The sequence below is a fragment of the Cebus imitator genome, unplaced genomic scaffold (assembly GCF_001604975.1).
Source record: "Cebus imitator isolate Cc_AM_T3 unplaced genomic scaffold, Cebus_imitator-1.0 Scaffold233, whole genome shotgun sequence".
In the NCBI taxonomy this organism is placed as follows: domain Eukaryota; kingdom Metazoa; phylum Chordata; class Mammalia; order Primates; family Cebidae; genus Cebus; species Cebus imitator.
In genome coordinates, this window is record NW_016107548.1 from 204,549 (window position 1) to 219,642 (window position 15,094).

General features: G+C 36.6%; 1 protein-coding gene across 5 annotated transcripts in view; it reads left to right on the top strand.

Moving 5' to 3' along the window:
* Positions 1–10,473: 10,473 nt before the first annotated feature.
* The window catches only part of USP53 (ubiquitin specific peptidase 53), a 67,581-nt gene continuing 62,960 nt past the window's right edge, over positions 10,474–15,094 (top strand). Inside the window, exons 1-2 of one of the 5 annotated variants that reach the window (XM_037727501.1) lie at positions 10,474–10,575; positions 11,943–12,088. The gene's annotated coding sequence lies outside the window, so the exon portion shown is untranslated. Of the gene's footprint in view, positions 10,576–10,636; positions 10,921–11,043; positions 11,186–11,942; positions 12,089–15,094 lie in introns of those variants that run through there. The other 4 variants (XM_017497561.2, XM_037727499.1, XM_037727500.1 and 1 more) reach the window with 4 other exon arrangements.

A 15,094-nucleotide genomic window follows, 5' to 3' on the forward strand; every position in this document is an offset into this window, starting at 1 on the left:
TTAGGTGATGGAATGATCTGTGTAGCAAACCACCATGGCACACATTTACCTATGTAACAAACCTGCACATCCTGCACATGTACCCCAGAACTTAAAATAAAAATTTTAAAAATATAATAAAGTAAAAATCTGCTTCTAGGCATACCAATTTGCATTCCTTGACAGATCCTCACTGTGAGACCAACATCTTGTTTCAAGAAATATATTCTTTACTTCTGATATATAGAAAGACATATGAAGATAGTATATGATCGATCACAATAAATTTCCTCACAAACTCATTGAAACCTATTAAATATTTTTAAAAATTCAAAACTTTTAATTCTGTATTAATGTCCTGCTTATTACAGTTACACAGAAAAAATATGTTTTTAGATGAATACATGTATAAATGTATAGATTACAGTTAATGACCACAGTTATCAGAACATATTAGACTATGCTTCTTGTACACCTCCATACTCTGTTTACTTAAGTGTCCTCTTGCTAGCATAGCAAAAGGGCATTAATATTTTAGAAATAGTAATAAAAATAAACAAAGAACAAGTTATTATTTTGCTAGGTACAACCAACTGGTACTATATTAACAGCATGATGAAACACTCCCTTTGGTTTAAATAAACAACTTGAATTAAAGAACTTTAGAAGTAGGCATTGCCTTGAAATATCTAAATCAATCCCCTCATTTAAAGAATGGAAACTGACATTAGAGAGGTTAAGAAACTATTTCAGTTATATATTGCATATATAACATTAGGACCCAAGTATCCTGACTTCTGATGTAATACTCCTTCTACCATCTTATTCTCTATCTCAGTTGAGAACACAATCATCAACATGGGCACAATCCACATATCTTTTGGTGACATGTGGTAAATTATTTCATATTTATCCATATTTGTACAGATGTAACCTTGTATAATTTGTATACCATATTTATTAACCCTTGAGAAATAAAATTGAATGAGCAGTTAATGTTAGTGAAATGTGGAGCCAGAAAGTAAAGTCCTTTTTTTTGCAATGCTAGGCAGTTCCGATTTTATCAGTAAAAAATTGTAAACATGACAATAATGACAATATCAAACCAACATAAATATTTTTTCCTAAATGGATGGGAGTATATTTCCATTTTCCAAATTTTTCATATTTCTTTGTTAAAAAAAAAAGTAAACAGTCTCCTTCCATTAAAAATCTCTTCTTTGAAAGACATGAAACCATGTCTTTCAAATTAGTTGTGTTCTCTCAGGGGACATAGAAATCGATTTGGTTGGCTACAATCAGTAGCTTTTAAAATGAAATAGAATAGAATAGAATCAAATATCAGAGTACATCAGTCATAGTAATATTGTTTCATAAAATTTCTGAAATCAGTTTTATATGTGTTCATGGGTACTGGATCTCTATATAAAGTTTTCTGCTACTCTAGACTGAATCTAAAATGTTTGAAAGCTAATATCCTTTGGGCTATGCATGGTGGCTCACACCTGTAATCCTAGCACTCTGGGAGGCCGAGGTGGGTGGATCACCTGAGGTCAGGCGTTTGAGACCAGCCTGGGCAACATGGCAAAATCCTGTCTCTACTAAAAATACAAAAAAATTAGCCAGGCATGGTGATGCGTACCTGTAGTCCCAGCCAGCCAGGAGGCTGAGGCAGGAGAACCACTTGAATCTGGGAGTCTGAGGTTGCAGTGAGCCAAGATCCATCACGCCATCATACTCCAGTCTGGACAAGAAGAGTGAAACATCGGCTCAAAAAATAGAGCAAGCTACTGTTCTTTCTAGTGCTACATGCTGCTTGCAGTTTAAATGTCAGCCCTGTTTTTAGCGACTGAAATAGCTTCCTTCTATCACATTAAAACTATTAAAACTAATTTGATAGAGTTCTTTAGAGTTAAAAGTATTTGAAACATTAGCAGAATAAAACTTATAGAAAGCAATTTAATCCACATACAAGTGATTTTATTTGCCAAGAGTTAGTTTGTGTTTTTCTTCAGCACAATTTCAGGTTTAGGGCTTGTTTTACAGATAAGAAAATGAAAGCTTCAAGAACCCAAACAGTTAAGAATTGGAAATAAATTCAGTACTCTAGTATTTTTGCCTTTACATGTAAGTCTTGGAAATATTTGTGTCACTGAATATTTTCTAACAATTTTATTACATTATTAAAAATTAAATGTTTATTTTACTTTTTTCTTTTGACTGTGGAGTGAATTTCAACAAGGAAGTTCAACTTGAAAACACTGGTGCCCTGAATATTTTTGTCATCTTTACAAAGAAAAGTGCTCTCCAGGGAAACTTCCTTTGGGTCTAGTATTTCAGCCAATATGCTATGAGCAAAAGACACTGTGTTACTTTACTATTGTATTTCTTAAAGAACTACTTTAAAAACAAGTCAGTCCAAGATGTAAAGTAAGTGTGTGTGTGTGTGTGTGCACGCGCGCGCGTGCGCATGCACACATGCACATGCACAAATCACAGAGACCTACATTTGTTATATTTCCAAGGAGTGGGAAAATATACTTCATAAATTTCCAAACATGATGGTTGTTTTTCATATAGTCAGAGAACTACCATGGATATCACAATTCAGAAGAAAGAAGATACTCGCTTTTGAAATACTCTTGATCTCATGTTTGCTTTCCTTTGTCTTATAAAAGGGTACAAAAGTGCCAAGTATGTTTATCAATATTCTAATATTTGAATATATAAGAAATTTTACTGTACTTTAAGAAAGAAAAGAGTTCCATCTTATATGAAACTTCAGAATACTTCATGGAAAATTGTTCACACTAGGCAAATTCCAAATGTTTAGGAATTAGGTTTCAGTCCGGGTTCTGCCAGGGTCTAGAATGAGGTTGGGTAATTTTTCTTCCCTGGGCTTAAGTTTTCTCATATGTACACTGAGGGATTTTAACAAACTAATCTCTGAGGTCCTTTCCATCTCTAAGATTCTAAGAAATCTTATATATAAAATAATTTAATAAAACTAGTTTCATAAAAAGTTGAAGAGAAATGATGTTCAATCCTAGTAAATAACTTTATGACAATTAAACCTCCAGATATTTTTGGCCATTATTTCTGAATCTATTATTAATACAGAACATATTGGCTTTGTTCATTTCTACTGTATTTCCATGGTATATTTTCAGTATATTTAACTGATATGGTCTTTTATTTAGTCATTCATCTTCTGTTTATTGGGTGTCTCCTATGTGCTAGACACTATGCTAGGTACCTCATTTTCACTGTTTCTAAAATAAGGGTATTAATAAATCTAAATAGTAATATTTAGGGTCATTGAAAAAGTTAAATAAAATAGTCTGCATAAAGCACTTAGTTTCTAACACATATTTGGGGATTAAATAACAACTGAGAAAAGGCCCTTTCACACATTTGGAACAACACACTCCCATTCATTTAAGCATGAAGAAAGAGGTTAAAAGAGGTTAAAACTGACCTGCCCACAGTCATACAACGACTTGTTGAGAGCAAAGAACATTCAGTGTTCTATCATATCCACATTGTTTCTGAGCACAAAGAATTTCACCATTTTTTTTCATTATTTTGCTCAGATGACAAAACATTGCCAGAAAATGAATTACAAAACTAGGCAAATAAATGTCCAGAGGGGCTGGCAGTCCTACTTAATCCTATTAACAGTAATCCAGTTAGCTAGAATACCCTGCTACACACAGATGAGGAAACTCAGATTTAGAGAAGTTAATAACTTTTCAAGATCACACAAACAATAAATGGCAAAGTCAGGATTTGAAGCTAGGTCTGTCCAGGTAAAAAAACCATACTATTTTATGATGCCATGTTGCCCTTAAACAAGTCTTTTCTTGGCCTTCTAACAGTTTTAATTCTGCCATTAGGATTAATTTAGGCTATAGCTAGAGCAGAATGTCAGGAATCCAACCTTCGTCAACATTGTCCTTAATGACTTAGCTGAAGACAAAGAAGATATTACTAATTTTTGTAATACAAATAGAGAAAGAATATAAAATAGAGAAAGAATAGTGAATCTTATGAGATATGGCATAAAGCTTTAAAGCAAAATATGATACTTAAAAGAAATGAAGAAAACCAATGATGGGGTTGCTTGTGCTCTGAGACAGCATAAATGTTTGTGTCCAAAAAAGAATAATGGGATTAAGATTTGGGAAACTTGGCATCCTATCACTTTATAAAGAAAATTAATCAAAGTAAAAATTAAGTATTTTGAACATAATATTGGTTAACAAATTAACACAGTTGCAAAACAATCTTATTTAAACAACCCTGATAAGAAAACAGTGTCTGAACTATGGGAGGAAATAATTTCCCCAACCACAATTGGGGTAATTGCAAAAATCTGTTTTTATTTTTGGGGACCACATATTTTTCTGAAGTTGACAAGACAACATCTTGAATTCAGTTACATGGATGGTATGTGAGGCTTGTTACTGCATTTGCCAGGAACATGTTGATGAGGCCATTGTCAGGAAACATAGATAAGAGTTGCCTTAGATACAGGCCCACACGGTGGAGAAAAGCATTTTAAATGATGACAGAAAAATGTTTTCCTGTTACTGATAACTTAAATATCTTATTCACTTTTGGTTTTAGATCACAGCCAAACTGAAGTTTAATTTACATGCTCATGGATATTTCTGTTCTTTATCTTCTACTCTTATTTTAATTGCTGATAGTTCTGGTATTTTCTTATTTATATTTGACCTCCGTTTTATATTATATGCTAGAATTTATTTAAAATCATTTAAATCATTTGTAGGATGAAGTGAATTACTGTATAATAAATTAATACGTGGATTCGTTTAATATTTACTAGGCTTTCAAAAATTGTTGATAGAGCGGAGTATTTTAGCTTAAAAAGACAAAAGATATTTTCAGTGTTAAATAGTATCTTATGAAAAAGAATATAGATTTCTGTTGTTACAAAGGGAAGAAATAAGACTAGTGTGTGGAAATTACTAGGAGATAGATTCCAACTCATTGTGATGAACATTTCTTAATAGTTAGAGAAGTCTTAAAAGGGCAGTAATAGGCTGTCCCACAAAGCATTAGGTTTTCCATCACTGTTAACACATTTGAACAGAAGCTGATCCTCCACTGAGTGGAAGCCTGGACCAGATGAAATTTAAAGCTTTCTGTATTTTTGAGATTGTAATAAAATACGTATCATTGCCATTAATGATAATGGAATTCTATATGAACCTATATCTTTTTTTAGTAGTCAGTGTAAGTACTTACAATAATGGCACTAATGGCCATAATAACCTAGTGTGGGACTTTACAGTTGCTTTTATCTAGGGCATTATAAAAAGACATTTGTATAAGGATTTCTTCTCACCCCAATTTTACTGATAAGAAAATTAGAATGTTTCAATGTGAACTAACATACAAGGGTAATGAAATGACCTACACTGACACTAAGTCAGCAAAAATCAAGGAGGCCACTAGTAGTAATTTACTAGCAAATGTTGACCTTGGTATGGCAGAGCCTTAGAAGGACAGGGATAGATGACCAGAAAACTTTCAGCCAAAGAAAACTAGCTAGGATCTCGTGGATATTGAATTTGAAGTTCCAGTGCTTAACAAAATGTCATGCTGCAGAGTTTTGAGGAATCCGTAAACGCTGAAGTCCTGAATTCCTTGTAAGAGAATAGAGGATCATTATGAACTCTCTTTCCCACTCCATCTCTGCCTTATTCGTTCAAACCAGCTACTTTTAATGACAAGGTACATGGCTAAAGCGGCTCTGGGCTCACATTTTTACAGCTTTGCAATCAGAGAAAAAAGGGATCTTTCCTGTAAGCTCCCATTTGAAAACTTCTGGGAAAGGATGCCGATTAACCTGAATCACTCACACACCAATCACTGAGGCCAGAAGAGGGTGAAATACCTCATTCAGGGTCATACCTGTCCTGTGATTAAGTAGTGTAGATTTGTTGCTGAAAGCAATACAAGAATATAGGTCCACAGTAGCTATTTTCTCAGTCGAAAGAAGTAGTATATTAATCAGACACTTCCAAATACACTGACACAACTTTTTCAGATGTACACATATTAAGAACTCAGGTTTTCTAGCTTTCTAGATCATTTGATCAAAAAATATAGTTTTATCTGATTTTGGGGGTACTATTCTCCCATATTGTCTTTTTTTCCTTTCCACCTCAGTTAATTAGGTCGCAGTATAATTCTACTTCTGGTTCCTACTGTAAGAAGCTGGGAGCCCAGCATGAAAGAGTATTTGTGGAGCACATTTGGGTACTGACAGCAGACCAGCTGCCTTCCAGAGGATGCTCTGGTCATGACAATTTCTTTCCAGGTGTCTTTACTCTGCTCTCTTGGTATATTTTATTAACTGTATATATATTTTTAATTTTACAGGAAAAAAGAATAAAAGAAAGTCTTTCCTAAAAGAAACTATCAACTTTCCATCCAGTGACCTATTGTAGATAATAATTTAGATGTTTAACAACTCCCCATTGATGCCTATTGTCTGCCACTATGTTCTATTTACAGATAAAATGGCATATCAGAATGACTTTATCAAACTTTAGAGACGGAATGGTAATCAAAGGACACATGCCTTTCATAGAATTTTATTCCTAGATAATTAGAAAGACAATAAACAACTAAGCAAATAAATAAGCCAAATAATATAGGTTGTGATAGAGGTAAATAAACAGGAAGGACTAGGAACTCTATTCTGTGATATCTCAATGTCTGTGATAGAGATAAGCAGGGAGTTCTAGATCAAGGATGGCTTTCCTAAGAAGGTAAAGTGAAAACTGGGGTATAGATGATGAAAAGAAATAAATCATTTAGAGACGCATGGGAAGAACGTTCTAGGTCAGCAATTCTCAACCTTGGTACTACTGACATTGGGGACTGTCCTGTCCATTGCAGGATGTGTAGCAGCATCCCTTCCCCCAACTGTGACAACCAAAAATGTTTCCAACCATTGCCAAATATCCGTGGAAGATAAAACCATCCCTAGTTTAGAACTAGTCTTCTAGATATAGGGAACAGAGAATGCAAAGCCTTGAACAGCACAAGATGTTGTTGCGGAGGTAGGAACAGATCATTCAGCGGTCTACAGGCCTGGGCAAGAATTTTGGATTTTATTCTACGTAAATGGAAAGTCACTGAACAATTTAAGTTGGGGAGTAGCATGTCAATATTTTTAAAAGACTATTAGGCTGCTGTGTGGGAAACATTTAAAAACATGAGGATAAATGAGAGCTCATGATCAGGCACTAAGGTATATCAACATTTAAAGTAGATTGAAAAGTACAAGAGAAAAGTAGACTGAGAAAGGAGTCCATGAGGTAGGATAAAAGCCATAAAGGAATGATGTCACAAAAAGAGATGAAGATGTCAAGAAGGGAGTGACTAGATTTTTCCGGCTGGCTCATCCCTGAGTCATAGCCTAGAGATGTCTCTTATTGCCTAGCTATAGTTTCCCCTACAGTTCTTCTGTATCTTATTCCAAATGAATCATTCTGTCCCAGAACTTACAAAGGTTTCCCATTGTAGTCCTGTACTGGCCTTATTCAATCCTGTTTCTAAAACTTTGCTCTTTTAAGTCACATCTGTTCCTCAATGCCTTCAAATACACCTGCTTATAACCCTTCCAAGCTGAAGTTCATATTTGATCGCCCACAGAAGCCCTCTCCAACTTTGGCTCACACAAATGACTCTTCTCAAAAAAACTCAACGAAACTTCCAATATTTTGCTCCATCCAATAAACACTACTTGTTAAGCATCTGTGCTGGGCACTGTGCTATGCCTTGGAAATATGAAAAAACAGAGGGCTTAGTAAGGAAATTCACTTCTCAGTCCTCCTCATGAATGCATTTAGGAAAAAAGGATTTTGTCTAGTTTCTAATCCTGAGTCAGTCATTCAGCTACTACTTCTCTAAGCTGTATTTCACTCTACCCCACCCAACTCAGTCATGGTTAAGCTGTTGATTACCTCCTGGAACTACTGGATTACAGCTCTGCAGGACAGATTGTTGCTACTCCTGCCAGTCATCAGTGGCAGGGTGCATCTAGCCACAGGGTAGCACATTTCCCAAAGTCTGAGTTATAATCAATCCAGAATAAAACTAAGAAGTGTGTAGGTGTGCTGGTGGTGTGAACTTTGGCTGAGTCTTAGTTGAATAATCTAGGGTGTTTTTTGGCATGCCAAGCTTACTCCCTTTCATGATCTCTTTGCCTGTGTGAGGTGCAGAGACTGTTCTTCACAAATTTGGGTCCAGCCAATCAGAAACTATTGCATTGAACGCACACACATATCCCTCAAAGACAAATAGTAAGAGTTAATATATTTTGACCTTCCCAACTACAAAGTTTTCTGGGAGCAACTGCTCTCCTGCAATGTCAATTTTCCAGTTTTTCATGTTTGCTTCATACTCTGCCCTCTTGATGCTTAAATGTATCATTTAAGGATCAGTACACAGACATGCTGAAAACTGGTAGAAAGTATGAAATTATATGATTTTAAAAGTGTATAGTCAGGGTTTAGTCAAACTCTTGAGCAGGGTGAACTGAAAGGTATTCTGTAATCTCTAAATAAGGAAGGGAGGTAGTATAAGCCATTATTATTCACAGTTCAAATTATTTCTCAAAGGTAGAGGTGGGGGTTACTCTATCAGGCACATTTGCAGAGAATTATAGTACAACATAATTGTTATAAAAATAAGTCCAAAAAGGGTGAAAGAATGACAAGCCTTTCTCAGAAAGTTATGAAAAGATCCATGGAGATAAGTATTCGAGAGAGAACCAAAGAATCTTGAGAGGACCAAGAACACACAGAAAGCAAGGAATTTAGAATGATTAATGTGGAGGAACTGGAGGAAGAATGTCAGATGAGTTTAACAGTCTGATCATGAAAGGCCCTAAAGGGTGGGTACATCTGTACACTGTACCCTTCTATAGAAGTAAACTTCCTTGCTGAGAGGATTTATCTTTGCTATTTCTTTTGCAGCATCAAAATTTTACTTGTAACAGGAAATGAGAGTCAAAATTTGATATCAGAAAAGAAGAAATTAAGGAAAAGTAACAGGGGTACGCATGGATTTCTGACTTGGGGAGTTGCATGTCATCATCTGAACTAGGGAATGAAAATGGTGTAGGTTCCAGATGGGTGAGGAGGGAGATGGCATCAAGAGTAAATTATAGTAAAGATGTCCATGCCTGTTTGGGACATATTCAAGGGACTGTGTAAAGTCCAAATGAAGATGAAGATGTTGCTTAAAAATGTCTGACCTATAGATCAGACTTAAAAGTCTGACGTTTTTAAAAATCAAAGTATAGATATAGACATACACCTGCGAGTTGTTGCACAGGACACCTGGTAGGGAAGTCCATGATGGGAAAGAGACTGCTCAAGGAGACATGAGGATTAACATGAAACAGCAAAAGAAAATGGAGTGCTGGCGAACACAGAGACCAAGCAGAAGAAAAACAATATTTAAAGTGGCTGCAGAATGAGCAGAAAATGACATTAGGGAAACTGAAGGGAGAGTTGATGGTGTGCTCTTATTGTTTTAAAAATGCAGAGTAGGCCCTTTCTTCCTCCACCCCTCCCAAAGTATTTAATATTTTGAGGGCAGAAACCACGGCTTCCTTTCATTCTATTTCCTACAGTGTCTAGTTCAGTAAAGGGAACATACTAAATGCTCAATACATTCTTAAGGATTCAGTCTAGACATTACAAACGGGTCCCAATTGTCGCCTGTGTCAACGTCCAATATTTCTTCCCCGTTTCTTCAAATAAACTTTTAGAAGTGCCTCTGGGTTTACTTAAATCCATTTTTACAATCAGTATATTCTACTTACACGAGCTTTGAAATGAGTTCCAAAACCTTATTTACTTCGGAGATCTTTGATATCAATGACGATGGGTTTTTCTTTTACTACTATTCCTAAGAAACGTTTTTTAAAATCAAAGTTTGGCCCAATTCCCAGCAGTACTTTTTAAACTTAAAACCTGTTCGAAAGCACAGCGAGGAGGCAGCCAGACTTTTCTGACAATCATTAACCAGGTCAACAGGCTTATTAAAGCTATCTAATTAAAGGCCACGAAACAACCGCTTGGGGAGTACACATTCACGCCACAGGAAGTCATTTAACTGCAAATAGATCGTCTAACGACTCACAAAAAGCTACAGGAAACCGCGTGTCTGCTTGGCGTTTTGATGCCAAGCTACGGATTGCTCTCTCAAGTAACATCTAACCTTAGCGCAGTCCTTGGTGGATCCGCGTTCTTGAGCTTAGAAAATACCGAATGAACTACCGAGAGCACCAGAATAATCGCCTCCTCCTGAGGAACTAGCCTCTCTTCCTCGCTACACCAGACAGCACGTCCCACAACCACCTTTCACCCAGCAACCAAGCTCCAGCGTGACGCTCGCGCTTTTGGGGAAATGTCTCCCGGTCTCGCGCGATCTCGCGTCTCCGAGGACGCCAACTATATCGCGCTCGCCATCAAATCCCCGCGGGAATAGAATTCCGCAGGTCCGGAAAGCCGGGAAATCGCGTGCGGAGGCGGGGTTACCTTGGTGAGCGTGAAGGCGGAGCCAACTCCGAGGGGGCGGGCTCGAGGCGGGGAGAGGGGCGGGGCTCCAGGGACCTGTTGATCGCAGGTGTCACTGGCCTGACTGGCCCCTGGGTATTGGGGCGTGTGCGCATGCTCCGCGCGCAGGGTCGGGCTCTGGGCGGCGGAGACCAGCCGTCTCTGCTCCAGTTCCCGGTGAGGCTTGGTACGTTGGCAGCTGTTGGTGTGTCTGGCGGGTGTCGGCGTGAAGCCGAGCTGGGCCAGCGGGAGGCAGCTCTGTGGGAGTGGAAGGCCAGTATTTCTCTATCTGTACCGCACGCTCCTAGCGCAGAGAGGGTAGTAGCTCAAGGTAAGTCTCAGAAACTAGCCTCTGGTTGGAGATCTGGCGACATGCGACCCCCGCGGGCCTGACCGGGCGACTCTTATTCTGGCCCCCGACCTCGTCTCTCCACTCGCAGCCCGGAGACCTCCTCTCCCCGCCCGGCCTTCAGGGCACATACTCTCTTTGCTGGGCCGTTCAGGCGCCGGAGGTCACGCAGCCCTCTAGTCCCTTCTTGCTGCGTCTGGTGGAGATGCCTCTGGCCAGGCTGGAGGCGCGCGCGAGGCGGGAGGAGGTGCTGTACTTGCTGGGTCCTGGTTGTTATTGCTGCCGTGTTTGCGGGCGGCGACGGGGCAGAAGCTGGAGTACTGCTGGGGTTGTGAATATTACCCTTACTTGGCTCCTGCCTCTGGCTATCCAAGCCACATTACCTCGCCTGACCACACAGTTTTTTATTTAAAGGAGTTCAGGATGGTTATGCTCCCTCCTTGGAGAAGAGAGATGACTGGACTCGTGAGGTTCTTGGGGTGGTGGTTTCTTAGTGATAGTGGTGATGTATATAAAGTTAATGTTTAGCTCCAAACGGCGGCTTACGGGGCATATTTTTAAACAGCGTTGGAGAACAGGAAGTACTTGCACAGGTGTAATAGGGAGGGTTTCTAAAACCTGCAATCAGAGGATGTTTTGAGGTTTGTAACCCTACTACAAGATTTTCTTTATCATTGCAAAGTCTGGAGTGCATTACCAGTTGGACAGCAAAGTTTTCCGAACGTTTCCTTATCTGGAAATAGATTTAGGGGTGTGTGTATGTATAAATATATATGTTTTGCGAAGAATATCAAAGGCTATTTTTGAGTTAGGTTTAACAGTAAACTTAGGAAGGAAGGGTTTTGTGATTAGGCTCTGATTCACTTTTAGTTCGTTCTTTAAAGAAAAGCCTTGCTAGTTTTTCGCTATTTAAAATGAGTAGCAAGTGCTAACACAAAATGTCTGATGGAAATGAACTTTGGGCTACATTGATACTTGTTAGTTTTATTTTCTGTCCTTTTCAGTTCCATGATGATGATCTAAGCAAAGACCCTTCGTCTTGTTAAAGATAAATTGTTTTAAAAACCCAAAGCAAACAAAACTTACTCAGCAAAAGTAATATATGATTTCTCTGCTGTTGCCATAAGAATTCCAAATGGACAAACTCAGTGTAAGTAGTAGTTAATTATAGTCTGAGAAACAAGGTTTTTGTTTTGTATCTCAAAGACTTTTAAAATTAACTCCGTGATACAATTTGTCCAGGTTCTTGCTTACTGGTGATAAACCATGAAAGTGATTTATTAAGATTTTTTTCATTAATGAAACTAGCAGGTGTATTTCTTCCTAACGTGTAAAAAATAAGAGACTAAGAACTGGCCTTTCCTTTTTCCTATGAATTTTTAATTTTTTTTTGTAAATGTATGTAGATTGTATAAGTTCATGGAATTTGACACTAATTCATTAATATTATTTTCGCTAAATGATGCGAAAGATAGTTTTTAAAAAGATATTTTAATGGGATGTTAGACTTTTCCACCTAGTTTATTCTTTTCCTCAAAAAAAAAAAGAAATATTACAGTACTCTTAAGACCTGCCATATGTGCTGTGATTCAAGTTCTTTTATATTGTTTAGTGTTAGATGTTTATTTTAAACTGTGTAGTATCAAGAAATACAGCTTTGGTACCATATGGTTTACAAGTTTGTTTTAACAAGACAAAGTTTAAAAATGAAAATTTTTATCTTGTTTAAGGTTATATATAGCTTTAAAAGCCAAAATCAGAATTATTTTCCCTCCTGGAACTGTTTGGAACTCTCTTACTTACTGGGGTAGGAGGAGGTTCATTGCTTTACTCTACAACTTTCCAAAAATATATTTGATCTTTATAAAGTGGTGCATTAAACTATCCTACAAGGATGTTTAGTTATTAAAATACTTAGGAGATCTTTTTTGACAGCTTTGACTATAAGGTATTTCTTACTTGCAGACCTCAGAACAACCTATTGAAAGTTCGTTAGTTTATATACCGCATTTGGAAGCATTTTGAACACAATGTGCTAGGTGTGATAGGACCAAAATGATTGCCAGTTTAGCTTACCCTTGCTCATGAGCTCTTGTTTTAAGGAAGGGTGCTGATTTATGTCATCTTTGAAGAGCTAGGTAGAAATTAATGATGTTCAAATGTAGTATTATATTGTTAATTTTACACTGATGATTTTTAGAAAATTTTGCATTACAGTATTTGCACATTATAAGAACAAGAAATGGATGCAACCTGTTCTGCTACCTATTCTGAGGATTTAAAAATCCTCAAAGGTTAAATTTTAAATAACTTTATGTAATATCCTAATCTTTGCAGATTATACATTTTTTAAAATTAATAATAGGAATGTCATAGATACCATGTATAGTATATAGAATATTTAGGCAAATAATGTTATATGTTCTTCCAAGTTAACGCATATCCTCTATCAGGAGTTGCTGAACCAAAAGCCCATGATTAGAACGGTGGTCTGTGGTTATAACTGAGTTTTCATATAATTGGTTTTCTTTGTGATCTTAGTATTTTTTCTTTTTCTTTTTTAATGCTATTAATTTCATTTTGTTCATTTACAAACATTATTCGACAAGACTTCATTATTAGGTCATTAAAGATGTCCATCATACAAAACAAAAAACAAAAAACAACAACTACAAACCATTGCATCTGGCTAAAGAATTTTGATTTTACATGAGACTTCAGAAAAGTTACTTCATATACTCATCTTTGTAATTCATCAGAAATTTTTCTGCAAAATAAACCTTGTTCCAATATCTTAGCTGTTTTTATGGACAAAATCAGTTATTTGAGATGTCATAGTATTTTTGAATTAATTTGAAAATAATTACATTAGTCTTATATTTTACATATATTACAAAAAAGAAGTTTTAAGAAATACTCTTCCTTTGGAAGTTTTTACTTCTGTGCTTTTCTGAGTTAGAAGTATTCCATAAACATTGACCCAATATTGTATGCTAGGCATAGTGGTAAACACTAGAAAGTCAAACATTAATTATACAATGTTGACAGGGCGCTGTGGCTCACACCTGTAATCCCAGCACTTTGGGAGTCCAAGGCAGGCAGATCACCTGAAGGTGGGAGTTCAAGTCCAGCCTGACCAACATGGAGAAACCCCGTCTCTACTAAAAATACAAAGTTAGCTGGGCATGGTGGCGCATGCCTGTAATCCTATCTACTTGGGAGGCTGAGGCAGGAGAATTTCTTGAACCTAGGAGGTGGAGGTTGCAGTAAGCCAAGATTGAGCCATTGCACTCCAGCCTGGGCAACAAGAGTGAAACTCTGTCTCAGGAAAAAAAAAATGTCATTAAGCTTGTAGTTATTTTTCTGAAAAGTTGTACGTTGGTTGAAAATTTCTAAATCAAATCTCTGTTACTGACATTGTTATTTCACAGTCACTTTATCTTTCTTTCTGATCCATTAACTGCTAACATTTTAACTCATTTTCTCCTTCTCTCTAGTCCAGAAAAGTTTTATAAATGCACATTTACAACAATTCATGGTGAAAATCCACTTGTGACGTGAAGCATTCCCAAACATACATTTTGTAAATTAGGATTTTTCATATGCTAGTTATTCTTAAACTAGGATAGTTCCATAAATAAAATTGGTTATCATTTACTAAGAACCACTACTAAAATTTTAAAATTAAGAAATTTGCATTTTGTTGGATAGTTTATCTGATCTAAATCTGAAAGCAATAGTTACGTTTAATATATCAGTTTAAGGTATTTCCTTAAAGATAACAAAATGGAATATGAAATGTATAATATAGCTTTTGCTTTTTTTCTAAATTCTTGTTGATATTGTTAAAAATCATTTTACATGGAAAATAATGTTATTATAATTAGGCCGCATTTGTTGAATGCCTATGTTTTGGCCATTTGTTAGGTATTTTATACATGGTTTATGATTCTCACAATAGCCCTATGAACCTTTCTATATTGATTTTGATTATAGATGATAAAACTGATATACTTTTAATGATTGAGTAGCTGAGTAATGTGTTGCTGTAAACTTTTTATCAGGAGAGGAATAAATATCTATGGGAATTATGAAGTCAGTGGATTCCATCCTTGTCAAGAACCCATCCGGGTATTCTTTTTCCATCAGATACCTC